Source organism: Equus przewalskii, chromosome 14 (genome assembly GCF_037783145.1).
Source record: "Equus przewalskii isolate Varuska chromosome 14, EquPr2, whole genome shotgun sequence".
NCBI classification, from domain to species: Eukaryota; Metazoa; Chordata; class Mammalia; order Perissodactyla; family Equidae; genus Equus; species Equus przewalskii.
This window is the reverse complement of record NC_091844.1, coordinates 81,221,820-81,236,373: the sequence shown is the minus strand read 5'-3', so window position 1 is coordinate 81,236,373 and position 14,554 is coordinate 81,221,820. Positions and strand designations below refer to the sequence as shown.

The following is a 14,554-nucleotide window of genomic DNA, read 5'->3' as shown; positions in this document are numbered from 1 at the left end:
GCCTGTCTCTCCAAATAGTCCGTATCCTACCACCTCCTCTTCCAAGCTTTTCTTGTATGGCTTTTTCCAGTCAAAGTTGCATACGAGCTCGTGCTCCTCTGGGCTTCCATGTATGCCTTAAAGCATCACGTCTGTCCTTGTCTCCTGTCATTGCTTATAGTTTTATAAGTCTTGGCTTATAGTTTTTACTGAAGTTTAAGTGTAGTGAGAATAAAGTTGCCTCTGCTTCATCATTGTATATCCAAGAACCTAGGGGACTTGGCAAAGGCCTGCATATGGCAAGTTGTATATGGTAGAGGGAAGAGTGTGGGTTTGGGGTGAAAGACCTGGGTTTTGATTCCAGCTATATGGTTTATTGCATGGTGTCAGGTAAGTCTCATAGATTTTCTTAGACTGTGTTTCCTCATTTATTAAAGTTATAATAATCCCATTGGTCATTATTTTTAATAAATTTCTTCAAGTCCTGCTCAAAAGGGGTGTAATATAAATAAAATGAATGAAATGGTTCCTACTCTGCCTTCACTGTGGGACAGGTGGACAGCCATGGGAGATCACAGCTGTGGAAGTGTTTTATAAACAATAAGTGCAGTGCGCATGATTTTTAGGGTTATTAGGAACTCATCAAATATTTCCTCAATCAATGCTTAATGGACATAAGATGTCTTCCCCTTTTCTCTTGTATCAGCCGGGGAAGGAGGGTCCCAGCTTGATCACACACTTGAGGGGAGGAGAGAAGCAACTTTCATGGAAGGAGACAGTCAAGGGAGGGCGGCAGCATCTGACACACAGTAGGTGCTAAATCAGTATGCGTTCAATATGGTTGGTTGAGTAAACAGTATAGTGGTTGGGAAGTATCTCACGATACAGAAGAATGTTGAGGGATCAAAGGAAGCCGATGCACTGTCGATTAGGCCCCCTCCCCACTCCCGACGCCAACACTGCCTGTTCCCTTTCGACGCATTATTTTTTCTGTAGAGAATTTCACCTCTGTGTATTTGCTCATGTCTTCACGAGTCCATTTATTTATCTGATCAGTTAGTTAGTTTCATGTCTATCTCCCTTTACTAGATGATAAGCTCTCTGAGGTCATGATTTTGCCTTTTTTGTTCATACCTATAGCCACAGTGCCAAGAATGCTGCCTGGCACAGAGTGAGTGCTCCATAAATGCTTTTAGAGTAAATAAATGGTTGATTTTATTGTCTTCCTTAGGCAAGGGAGATATTCAAGCAACTTCTTTTTGACCCCAGCATTCTTTCATTTCTTTCCTGTCATGTCACTGCTGTGAATCACCCAGTGGGAGGGATGGTGTCAGTGGAAGGGCAGGATGGATGCAGGGGAGGGGGCGCTTGTTAACTCTCTCTCCCTTGATCGGCCTCCCTTGTGGAGTTTCCACTCCCCCCATTATTTACTACACCAACCTGCTGGTTTCCTTCTTATCTCCATCTTGGACCAGCTTGTCTATTTATTTACTTATTTGTCATTAGTCTCTTCCAGTCAAGGCTGAATGGTGACCCAGATCCAGTCTGCTTTGGATTGAATTCTGGCACCATCACTGACTAACCGTGTGGCCCTGGACAGCTTGCTTCAGCTGTAAAATGGGGATAATAGTGGTACCCGCCTCCCAAAGGTGTTGCGAGGACTGAATTTGTTAGTACACATAGAGCACTCAGCATAACACCAGGCACATGGTAAGTGCTCAATGAAATGCTGCTGTTATTAGGATGTAAGTTACAAGAAGGCGGGGGCATTGCACCTCTAATTTGTTATGCTGTCCCTGGTGCCTGGTACAGAGTAATCACTCACTAAATACTGATTGATAAGTGAATACATGTGTCAAAACAAGTAGCTGTAATGTAGACATTTGTCTTAACAACATCCTAGATACAAGGAATTTTATGGAACCCACATTTTGGGGAGGCCCCTGTTATATGCCAGGCACTGTGGGGTCAATGCAAAGATTCATCTGTCTACTTATTCAGCAAATGGTGACCTTTTGCTATGTTCCAGGTGCTGTTGTGGGTGCTTGGTACTGGGACAAGTGAGGCACAGGCCCTGGCCCCGAGGAGCCTGCATTCTAGAGAAGACACAAACAAGCACTGGAGGGTGAGGCGGATTTCTGTCCTCAGGGAGCTTCAAGCTGAGCTGGAGGTGATCAGGCCAGAACACCACTATATGCAATGCAGCTGTACCCAGGGCTCTAGACCCCAAAGGAGGAGGAAATGGCTGCGTCTAGAGCAGTCAGGGACTGGAGTTCTGTGACCTAAGCTGCTCAAAGTGTGGTCCCCAAAAGCGCAGGCCTGATCCCAGACCTCCTGCATCAGAACCCGCATTTTAACAAAATCCTCAGGTGATCTGTGTGCCCATCAGAATTACTGACTGTCCGGAAACGGCGTGAGGCTGATCTGGCAGGCGGAAACAATGCACATGTCATTTTTAGTAAATATCATGAAACTATACAGAACTGAACCAGGTGGTGAACCGTGGAGTTCTAAGATAGCTCAAATTTCCATCTGTTCATTTAAAATGGGAGAATAAATTTCAAGGATCACTGGAAAAGGGACATTTAAGCACTTAAAACTTTTGTTGGAGCCTAGTTATGAATTTAGCCTAGTACTATGAAAAAAAGTCCAGGCCATATAGGCAACGTGGGGGTTCTATACCCACATCAATATGGGGGTGGCATAAGGTCCCAGAGAAAAGTGGAGTGTCTTCTAGGGAGAGTGTGGGAGACCAAGGACCTCAGTGCTGGCTCCATCCTTCACTGGCCTTTGCCGTTAGTCAGCTATTTATGCTTCTGAGCCTCAGTTTTCTTATCTGAAAAAGGACTGTAATAGCTCTGGGGTTTTTAAATAATCAAATGTTATTATATATGCAAAAAGAGCACTGCATATTCCTAAAGTGTAATGAGATTATTGTTATTGTTATTGTTATAAAGCTTTGCGTGGAAAGCACAATGATGTTTCAGAATGTTGAGTCAAGAAACTTTGCTCATTGTCTCCGCTCTGCCACTAAGTCATTGTGTGGCTTTGACAATAGCCACAGGAGCTAAGCTTTACTAGACTCTCACTATATACCAGGTTCTGAGCTCAGAGTTTCATGTGCCATCCCATTCAGTCATCATAAGCCCTGTTTGTTGGTGGCTATTTTCCCTTTGCAGATAAACTGAATGAGGCTCAAGGAGAGTAAATGACATCCCGAAGTCTCACGAGGAAGGGTTGGGTGTTGGTTTTTCTCCCGATCTGGAGCTCTGCAGCTCTGTGCTCTGCTCTTTCCGTTCTCTTCTCTTGGCTTCAATTTCTCTTCCTGCAACGTGAAAGGAGATGGAATTAGGTTTATCTCTAAGGCTTTTTTTTTTTTCTGACTTGACATTCTGCGAACTAATAAGGTATAGAAACATGTATTACTGAGGGCAGCAACATGTCTTTCTACCCATATTCCCTTGTCAGCACGATACCAGATGCAAAATAGACAATTGAGCAGTGCTTATGGAAATAAGCTAGGTAAATATCTAACATCATGTAATCCTGCTGTAACCATCTCCCCATTACTATCTAGCAGCGTGCTTCTCAAATCTGAATTCATAATTCCAAGGATTTGAGGACTCCAGTGAGAAACAGTGATTTGGATCAGTTTTGGGATGGCTGCTCTTTGATAATGTCCTTGACAAGCACTCATTGAACACTACTCCACACCACGTCCTAGGTGGGCTGCAGGGATCCAGTGATGGGAAAGGCCAATCCACCTAGTAAGGAGCCCGTGGCCTGTAGCTGATGTGAAAGTGACAATCCCAGAGCGCTGGGGTGGGTCAATGGTAAAGGAAATGAATGGGGCTTAGGGGGCTCTCAGGAGGGCTGTCTAAACGAGAGCTGGGCAGGCAGAGGGTGAGATGCAGCTTCGAGTGTTACTCTCAGGAGCTTTAAATATAGACTTCAGCCAAACCTCAGCAATGGTGGAATGCCATTCTGAATCAGTAAAAAGGAACTAATTATAGGATATCCACCCCTTCCTCCTCCCCAGTTAGCTGTATTCTCTTCTGAAAATATACCATCATCCACCATATTTCTCATAAAGGATTGGAATTGTCTATTACCCACTACACTGAGCTCAGTGAATATTTGTTGAACTGAAATAAATCAAATTCCTATGTAAATTAATTTGCTAGGGCTGCTGTAAGAAAGTACTATAAATTGGGTGGCTTAAAACAACATAATTCTATTGTCCTTCCTTTCTGAAGGCTAGAAGTCCAAAATCAAGGTATTGGCAGGGCCATGCTCCCTCTAAGATTCTGCGTAGAATCCTTCCCCACTTCTTCCTGGCTTCTGATGGTTTGCCAGCAATCTTCAGTGTTCTTTGGCTTGTAGACGCGTCACTCCATTGTTTCTCCTCCACATGGTGTTCTCCCTGTGTCTTCACATCACTGTCCCTCTGTGCGTGTCTCTGTGTCCAAATTTCTCCTTATTATAAGGACATTAGTCATTTGGATTAGGACCCACCCTTAATGACCTCATCTTAACTTGGTCATATCTGCAAACACCCTATTTTCAAATAAGATTATATTCTGAGTACTGGGTGTTAAGACTCTAGCATGTCTTATTTTAGAGGGAAACAGTTCAACTCGTAACACCAGGCTAGGGAGCTGGGGGGTTTATGGGATTGGCAAGATGGCTGGCACTGCAGGGGGCTGCAATGGACATGCACAAGGCTGGGGGCTTCTTGGGGTCCTCACCTGAGCAGGGAAGGAGATGGGAAGACAGTCTTTAACCAGAGGGTCAGCCCAACCCTCTGAGGCTCTGCTGTAGATCTTCAGCTTCTAATCCTACCAGAACATTGCTTCATCATTTCTGAGCTCCAGCCTGTTAAACAGGACCCTGACGTCTTCCCAAAGGGCTCAAGTCTGTTCCTGCTTTCTAGGCTCTACTCCATACCTGAAACCCTGAGGCAGCTACTGTCTCACTTCCAGCATTGGCCCTAGACTGCCTCTTTAGCCATCTGGATCCATTCAAATCAAGTCTGAGTTCACTTTGCTCCTTATAGCAGTAGACGTAGCTATATGGTTCAGCCCCTCACAGATACATCTCCTTTAGACACGTCATCTCTGGTCCTCATGACAGGCCCACTGTGTAGGTTGCACCGGGGCAGTGGATGGCATCTCCTTGGCACAGGAGAAAGAACAGAAGCCCGGAGGGTTTATACTGACTCGTACAAGGTCGCACAGCTGGTAGGTGGTGTAGTAGGGGGTTGCAGCCTGCTGTATCTGACTCCACAGTCTTTATCTTCCATCTCCCTGCTCCCCCTCAGCCAAAGCACTGTGGGGGCAGCTCTAGGAAGGTTTTGCTCCCTGTTCATATTGATATCAGAATAAATCATCCTCTTAAGTGACCATTGCCTCCCTTGAATCCTTCTGTCCTCTTGCCAGAAGACAGGGGTGTTTGAGACAGAGACAACCCAGGTCTTGGAACACTGGTTCCTCTGTTCTACTCCATGCGGCTCTCTGGGCTTTGAGCCGTGTGCTGCCTGTGTAGGGGCTCTGGGATGCTCATGTTCTCCACAGAGTGCACTGGCCTTCAAGACTGTGGAGGATTCATCACTTTTCAAAGTAGCTGGAAGAGTGACCTTCAGAGGCCCCCTAGAGTTAGCTTTCCATTGCCTTCCATGGGTCCTCATCATGAATGGTGTTCCGAGAGTGTCCAGCACCATTCGACCAAAGATGAACCAGCACAGCGAGCTTGACAGACACATTTTCTGTCTGAGAGCTCATTAGTGGGCAAAGTCCAAAGGGGGTCACTTTGGCGCCTCTGGTTCACGTTACTCTCTCTGACTCCTCACCATAGCCCCTCAGAGGCTGTGGGCTGGAGGGTATACACCACGCCGGCTGTTTGTGTCAGCCAAGCCGCAGAAGGGAACCACACGGCCCTGAGACCAACCTTGGCCAACCACAGGGGCCAGCTCTCAGGAGGGGCTGCCGGGACAGCAGGATTTGGGTTTCTGCTTTCTCACAGGAAGACCCTATTGAGCGCCCCAGGGCCTTGCCGAGCAGGGGTGACTCAGCTTCCTTTGTGCACCACGCGGTCTCGCTGAAGGGCCGGGACCCCTGATAACGCAGGGTTCCTTAGCCTGCGCCTTCCCGCTGCACTTCCTGCTCTAGAAAACCTCCAGTAATTACTCAAGTCTCTGTTTACCCGAAGACTTGTTGAAAAAACAAGTTTGCTCTTCAGATTTCTATAGCATTTAACACTTTACTAAAACATTTCCTCACCGTTGTTTCATGCCGTGTTCACACCAACTCTATGAGACAGCAGAATGCTATCGCTGTCACTATTACACTTATTAGGAGAGTGAGACCCGGCCAGCCAAGGGGATTGCCCGAGGCCACATGGCTTGTTGATGGAGGGTTGGTGCTTAAGCCCAGGATCCTAGAGTACTCATTCAGGTGCTTATTATATTTTCTTGAGTGGCCCTCAGCATACAGCTCTTGCCATGTGCTCACTACATGTTCCAAAAATGTTTGTTGCTTGAGTGACTGATTATAATTTTCTTTCATTGTGAGAAGGGTCCTTAGGGCTCTAAGCAAGTTGCTGTGGTGGAGTGGGAAGGACAGAAGCTTTGGAAAGAGAATTCAGCTTCAAGTTACACTAAGAGCCATGTTAGCTGTGTGATTTCAGGCAAGGTGTAAGATCTCTGAGCTGCAGTTTCCTCTGAACACAGAGGATAATAATGCCGATGTTCAGGGCAGTAATAAGATTCAAGTGAGATAATATGGATGGAGGGAGAGCATAGTACTTACTCCATAGAAGGTGTCCAACAATTTAAGTTTCTTTCCATTGCCTCATACTCATGCTCAGCTTCAGAAACTCATTAAAGTTAAACACACATTGCAGATATTTTCTTTATACCTGGAGCAATGCCTTTGCTTAGTAATCTCTGAAAAATTAAAGACATAAATCTACAAAGTAGATAAAGTCTGGTCCTGGCTCATTTAGTCACTATAATCAAGAAATGAGCTATAGCACATTTGTGAATTTCCCAGTCCAGCCCTCCAAGGTCCAAGTACCACAATTTTGCATCCTTCCTTTTGATCTATTTTAGATGGATAGCATGTCTAGCCTTGTTACCAGAGTTGAGCAACCCTCTGCTGCTGCAATTCTCTCTCTGCATTTCTCACTCCTCACTGGACCATCTGACTTTCATTGCCTCTGGCTCTGGCTCACCTGCCAGAGGCCACAGAGATGCTCACCAAAGCGAGGAAGTAGTGGTGGTTCTGAGTAATCTCAGACTCAGAAATAACACTTACATTTTGAGGAAACGCATTAGCAGTCAAGATGCTCTTTCTTAAAAAATGCCCTTTCTTTATTTTACCGACCAGATGTTTTCTGTGGGTTAATTTTTCTTTGAAGTTGACTATATATCTAGGAGGGTGTAAGCATACAGTGTTGTACCTTAGATGTCAAGTTTCTCACAGTCGGGAACTGTGTTATAGTCATTACTATTTACCCAGGGTCGGATTCACATTAGATTCTCCGTGAATGGTTCTTGAGTGAGAAAGATTCACGCACTCAGTTATTCATTTAACAAAAATATACTGTGAACAAACCAGAGGAGTCATAGAGATGGATGAGATGGTAAACTGCTGAAAGGGGCTTCGGCAGGCACGTTAGTCAAAGAGAACAGTCTGAGAGGTGAACAGGACTTACCACGGAGGACAGTCTGGGTCAGGCCAGACAAGGCGCTCAGGCCAAGGGAAACAAGTAGGGTGCAAATGGCTCCAGGGACACTGTGCGGGGGACGGCTGTGAATGGATCCAGTGAGTCTCCTCACTGGGTGCTGACTGTGTGATATTAGAGACGGACCTGTCACTTTGAACAGCCCAAAGCCAAATGAAGTTGGAGAAACTGCCACCGTGGAGAGGCTGGCAAAGTGCTGCGGGAGAGCGGAGGCTGGCGGGTGTGGGCGGTTCTGGGCCATCAAGACAGATCCCTCAGGGCCAACACAATCCCACTTTCACATCCAGGAAAAGGGCTGCCGTGATCAGCATCGCCGAGGACTAGCGGATACTATGATTCCACCTGCTCGTGGGGACCTTCAATGGGACGCGGCCACTGCCGGGCTGAGCCCGAAGGATGCGAGTACTCTGGGGAGGAGATGTTTACTTTGTTGTTCAGTGCCCTCCCCCAGGGCCTCCTTCACTATGTCTTGATAAAGAGGATTTAAATAATTCAAAATTATTGCATCTTTTCTTTGCAGAATGATATTGTGATGGGAAGTGGGGGAATGTGTTAAAGTCCCACCCATGATTTACATAGCTGTTTACTCTTCATTCGTTCAGTACATTTGATTGAGCATCTGTCTTGTGCTGGTTTTGAGCTGGGCCTGGAGTTCAAAGGTGGGCAAAAGTCCGTCCCTGCCCTTTAAGGATCTCCCAGTCTAGCAGAAGAAAATGGCTCGTCTGTAAAGACAACTCCCTGTGGTGAGTATAGAAGCAGAGAGAAATAAAAGAGGGCAGAGGAGGGGGTAACTATTTATGCTTTTGACTGTCAGGGAGGGGTCACAGAAGATGTGCTGGGTTTTACGGGATGAATAGGAGTTTTCTGGTTGAGAAGGAGAAAGTAGCATTTTAGGTTGTGAAAATGGTGAATAATTGCATGAGGGCAGGCAAATCCGTGGTTTGGGAAATAATGATTAGACAAGTGTAGCTGGAGCAGTGCTGCCAGGTAAAATACAGGCAGCCCAGTCAGATGTGAATTTCAGATAGACAATGAATACTTTTTAGCATGCGCATGTCCAAAATATTGCATGAGACATGCTTCTACTACAAACAGTATTTCTTGCTTATCCAAGATTCAAATTTAACTGGGAATCTTGTGTTTTTATTTTCTAAATCTGGCAACCATAGACTAGAGTACAAAGCAGAGAGACCATATTATGTAGGTCTCTGAAAGTCATGCTGGAAAGTTTCAACTTTAATCTTCTGGGGTGGTCTTGGAAGGTTTTTAAACCCAGAAGTGATATAATTAGATTTCTGTTTTAGAAATATTACTCCGGCTACATGGAGGATGATTTACAAAGGGGGAAACTGGAATCAAGGGCATTAATTTAAAAAGAGAAGAAAGGGGATCTGAACCAGGGCAAAACTGAGGGATCCTCAGGCAACAGACTCGTTTATCGTGGAGATAGAAGCCACAGGACCCTCTGAGCAGGGGAACAGAATGGGTGAGCGTGTGTGCTGGTAATCCTTTCTAATTATGGGCACACTATCTTTGTCCTTGAAAGCCCATGATCTTCTGTACCTTCACTCCCAACAGACTTGGACTAGACGATTCTCTGGGAACCAGAATTCTTTACATTAACCGCATGGCTCAGCTCTTCATGTCTTTAAAACATATACTCTGGCTAAACTCTGAGCCGGATAATCAAGTCTTGATTAAGTGGCCAAGTCCTTGCTGGATACAGGTGGAAACACTTGGCGCCATAACTTTAGAAGGGTCTATAAAAGAGAATGTCTTCCATACTTTCTTAGGAGAGATTTCTTTTTCTAAAGAAAGTGTATACTTTGGGACGAGAGGGACACTGTTTATTTCTAAGATTAAATACACCTCCAACATTCATATATTTGGATTCTTTAGATTTGTCACAGAGGATTCACGGAATCGTGTTAGAAGAAATCACTCTCCTGTTACGCGTGGGGAGCTGTGGCCCAGAGAAGAGACGCGACCTGCTCAGGGTGGCAGAACTTGGACAAGGTGGAAGATTCATGCCTCCTGGTTGAAGTGCAATGTGAATTGCACAATTCTTAGGCTTTCTCTAAACATTCGGAGTTTGGAAACATAGTAGCGTTCTTTTTCTCTATAACCACCAAATTACAAAGAATTTCTCCTTGAGATTTTTCAGTTTGAAGGTAAGTATTAATACAAGTTTTTTTTAAGGGAGTTCATGGAATCGTGTCATTTAAGAGTAACCGCATCTTTACTCCTATTGACAGCCCTTTTGAAACAGATGCGCACAGGCTAATTGCTGAAGGTTTTCAAAGTTTTGGAACTTGGAAAAAGAAAAGTTTGTATGAATAGGAAATAGCAGTTATTTGTTAAGTGCATTTGCAGTTGCATGATTCTGACATTTTGGCAAAGGCAAGCTTTCCTTGCAATAGATCCACATTCAGCGCCAAGTTGTGTTGAAAAAGAATAAAGTGAAAGTACTCGATTTACATTTCCAGGATGCAGTGTCTTTCCCCCTTAGGGATCTTAGGAATGCTGTCTGGGACCCCCACCTGGCCTACTTTTGCTTCATTAATTCCAGGAAGACCTTTGCTGGGGACTCTGAAAGAGAGAAACAGAGCTGTCGGCGATCCAGAGTAACCGAGTGCCTGGGCCCGGGGCTGGGGTCTCAGGAGGAACCGTGTTAAATGACCTACAAGTTTCATCTCGGAAACCTCTGAACTTCCTTACAACACTTAGGAGAGAGGACTAAAACATGTCGTAAGTTATTTTGTTCTAAAACTTCCTTTCTTTATATTTTCCTAACTTCTATAAAAGTAACTTTGACATGACAGTCATTTGTGAAAATATAAGTCAATGAAATGGAATTTATAAACTTTATGTGAAGCAAATGTTTGGATGATCTTGTTTCAGTGAAGATGCTGTGCCTTTTGCTTTTCAGGAATCAGGAGACCCTGCTCTGTTCTGGATTTAAATGCACTGCGCTCTGAGATTGACTTTTGAAGCAGCAGAAATTGGAGGAAAAGGGAAGCAAAGCAGTGACAGGGGAGGGATAAGTGGAGTGACACAGTGGAACACTCACTGGCTTTGTGTCAGAGAGACCTGAATTCCAATCCTGCTTCTGGGGTTACTAGCTGTGTGATGTTGGGTAATTTACTTAACCTCTCTGAACCTCAGTTTCTTTACCAATAGAATCAATATGCTTATACCTACTAATTTGCTTTTTGGGATGAGTAATGGGATAATGTATGTAGCTTTGCCTGGTGCAGAGGAAGCCATTGGTAAATAGTTATGGAATGAATGATTGATAACTTGAAAACATTATTATTTCTGACTTGTCTGTGGATCACTCCCCAATTTTCAGTGTACTTTGGGAATCTATAGTTACCTAAGATAGTTTCATTCCACTGTGGCCTCCTAGGCCTCATGTTTCAAGCAATCAACTTCATCTTCTTTACCTGTGCTGGCCCTTATCATGGGAGTTGAGAGTGATGTCCTCTCCCTCCCTCTTTGATTTCTCCCTTCCTTACTTCCCTCATTCACTTGAGAATATATATTAACGTTCTATTATAGTCCAGACACTGGGTTAGAAGTAAAGGTTATGAGGTCAGGAAGAATTAGTCTTGGCCCCTGAGAAGGTCACAGTCTTGTGGAAGAGACACAAAAGAGGGAGCCACGAACTCTGTCTGGGTCGGGGGAGGTGGGAGAGGAAGCACGAGGCAGGTGAGCTTTCCTACAGGGGAGGGCATCTTCCCGAACACTGGGAGGAGTTACGCAGAGAGTCATGGTGGCGCCCCTCCAGGAAGAGGGAGCCGTAAGTGCTGACTGACCACAGAGGCCCGAGAGACGCCAGAGTGCTCCGGGACCAGAGAGGAGTGGGGAGGCTGGGTGCAGTGGGGGCACGGGGAGGTGAGAGCTCAGGGGTCAGTGGGGACTGGACAGCCACAGACCTCATATGCCTTACAAGGCGTTTGGACTTCACCCTGCTGGCAACAGGGCGGGAGACAGGGGTGTGAAATTGGCCAAAGGCATGTGATAGAAGCTGCCGGGGAAGAGATTCGAGAGGGTAGTGGGATCAGGGAGATGGATCAAGACCTCCTTTAAAATCTGGCTGAGTGATAAGGAGAATTTAGAGACAGTACAGGTGGAAAAGAAGGGATGGAATTCAAGAGATGGTTGGGAACAGCTCCAACAGGCAATGGCGGGGAGTGGGCATTGGGGATGAGGAAGGGTGTGGGGCCTTCCCAGGTCAGGATGGGAAACCTGGGGGGCCACCTTTTCTAATTTCCTCTAAAGCAGAGGCTTCTCTCTGTGTGGAAATGATTGTCATACCCCACGAATGACCTGGGAACTGCCCGATTTCACAACTGGGCATTCCAGGCTCTCTATAAACATGTGTTGAATGAACGGATGCTGGAAATGACATTCCTGCAGGAAGCCAAAATGAGTGCTGTCAGGCTATTTTGAGCCGGTCTTATGGCTCATCACCCTCCCAGTTGTATCCTTTGTAACCATCGCATCCTTTGTCCCTCCAAATCGTCCTTAGCGTTTCCTCCTGGGGCTTCTGTGCCCTGACCACAAGCTAAGAGGAGGTGAACGTGGCAGGGTAGCTCTCTGTTCCCCTCCCACCAGCATCTCTCATCTGCAGCAGGCCTCGGTCTGTGTTCTCGTTATCTCGGTGTGGAATCCTGGCTGCCTGAGTCCTGCATCAACTCAGCAGGCTGGCTGGGACCCCAGGCCAGTACGGATTGGAAAGTGCGAGTCCTCCTTGCTCAGTAGGACTGATCTGAAGCTCCTTTCCTAGGCAGACCCAGGCCCAGCGTATAGGCCTGTGGCCCGTTTATCTCCGAGTCCACGGGAGGGGCCATATCAGGATTTCAAGTCCAAGTTGGATTCTTCAGTTTCACAGCTAAATGCACACACCATCAGCAACTCAACAATTACTCTGCAATTAATGGTTTAAAATTCATACACTCCAGTCTCTCCCCAGCAACATCGCACGGTGCTGTGTCATAGAGGGGAAATCTGGCTTGAAATTCCAGGTCTGTCGCATCTTATTGTTGGTGAGGCCTTGCATAGGTGTCTCACAATCTCTCTACCTCAGTAATCAAGTGAACAGCACAGAGGAGGTGTGAATATCACACAGATGTCATGTTATGTGCGTTTCACAGTGTCCCACTTAGTCCACACTTCACGAGCAAAGAGGCATGTGTGTCGCAGTCTCCTCCAACTTCTCTGAGCTCCAGCTTCACAACAACGGCAAGCTTAATAATGCACCTTTTTATTTTATAGTCAAGTTTTTCGAGGCTTAATTTATATACAGTAAATTTCCACCTTATTAGGTGTACAGTTCTATGAGTTTTGAAAAAAATGCTGATAGTCCTGTAACCACCACCACAATCAAGACAGAGAACATTTCCATCATCCCGAAATGTCCCCTCATGCCCCTTTGGTAGTCAATACCTTCCCCGACTTGCAGCCCCTGGCTACCTGTTTTCTATCCTATCGTTTTTCTTTTTTCCGGAAAGTCACATAAGTATGAAATTTGTGAATGTCATGAAATTACGCAGTGGGTAATAGCTCGAGTCTGACTTCTTTCACGTGTGTGACACGTGTGAGATTCATCCACGTTGCTGCACCTATCAGCAGCTTCTTTCTATTGCTGAGTATTATTCCATTGTGTGGATGTTTCGCAGCTGGTTTATCGTTTCACCAGTTGATGGACATTGGGTTTTTGGGGACTGAGAAAAGTTGCCGCAAATATTTGTACACAGGCTTTTGTGTGGATCAATGTTTTCATTTCTCTGGGCAGATACCTATGTGTGGGTCTTATGGTACATCTGTGCTTAGGTTTATAAGAAACTGCCAAACTATCTTTTTTTTTAACCAACCTGTCAGACTTATCACTGGGTGGGGACAGGATTCAGATCTTCGGGCCTGGGCTTACCTCCAGGAAGGGCCTCAAATTTAAACATCAGTAATATTTCTAATTGAGGTTGTACAGTTGACACATTGACAGGATTGAATGAAGATGCTTTTTATACGACTTTAAACTTGTATACCCTTCCTGGATCATGGTGTCTATACCACAAGTCAGTAAGCTAAGGCCTGGGTTTTTTTTTTTTTGTAAATAAAGTTTTATTGGAACATATCTATGGCCCTTGTTTACATGTTGGCAGTGGCTGCTTTGACACTGCAACACGGAGTGGAGTAGTTGTGACAGACTGTTCTGCCAAACTGTTTTTCAAAATGGCTGTGTGGTTTCAGCGATTTCACTGTTTAAAAATTAAACTTCTATTTTGAGATAATTGTAGATTTATATGCAGTTGTAATAAATAATGCAGAGAGATCCTGAGGGCCCCTGAATCCCGTACCCAGTTTTCCCCGGTGGTAACGTCTCACAGAACTACAGTACAATACCACAACCAGGATAGTGACAATGTTACTGTCAAGGTGCAGGACATTCCCACCACCACAGGATTCCTTATGTGGCCCTTTTACAGCCACCCCCCCTCCCCCCACCCCAGCCCTTCCTTAACTTCTGGCAACCAGTAATCAGTTGTCCATTTCTATAATTTTGTTACTTCAAGGCTGTTACATAAATGGAATCATGCGGAGTGTAACCTTTTACGGATTGGGTTTTTTCGCTGGCCATCGTTCTCTGGAGACTCATTCAGGTTGTTACATACACCAGTAGTTGGTTCCATTTTATTTCTGAATAGTAATCCGTGGCCTGAGTGCCACAGGCCACAGTTTAACCATTCATCAGTTGAAGGACGTCAGAGTTGTTTCCAGTTTTAGGCTATTACGAATAAAGTTGCCATAAACATTCGTGTACTGGCTT

At 45.3% G+C, this 14,554-nt stretch overlaps 1 long non-coding RNA gene across 1 annotated transcript in view; it reads left to right on the top strand.

The window, feature by feature from the left end:
• Positions 1 to 14,541, top strand: part of LOC103540277 (uncharacterized) — a 56,337-nt gene extending 41,796 nt beyond the window's left edge. Inside the window, exons 2-5 of the long non-coding RNA XR_542226.2 lie at positions 8,325 to 8,465; positions 9,622 to 9,893; positions 10,292 to 10,470; positions 10,652 to 14,541. This is a non-coding gene — a long non-coding RNA (uncharacterized lncRNA). The remainder of the gene's footprint in view (positions 1 to 8,324; positions 8,466 to 9,621; positions 9,894 to 10,291; positions 10,471 to 10,651) is intronic.
• The last annotated feature ends 13 nt before the right edge of the window (positions 14,542 to 14,554 follow it).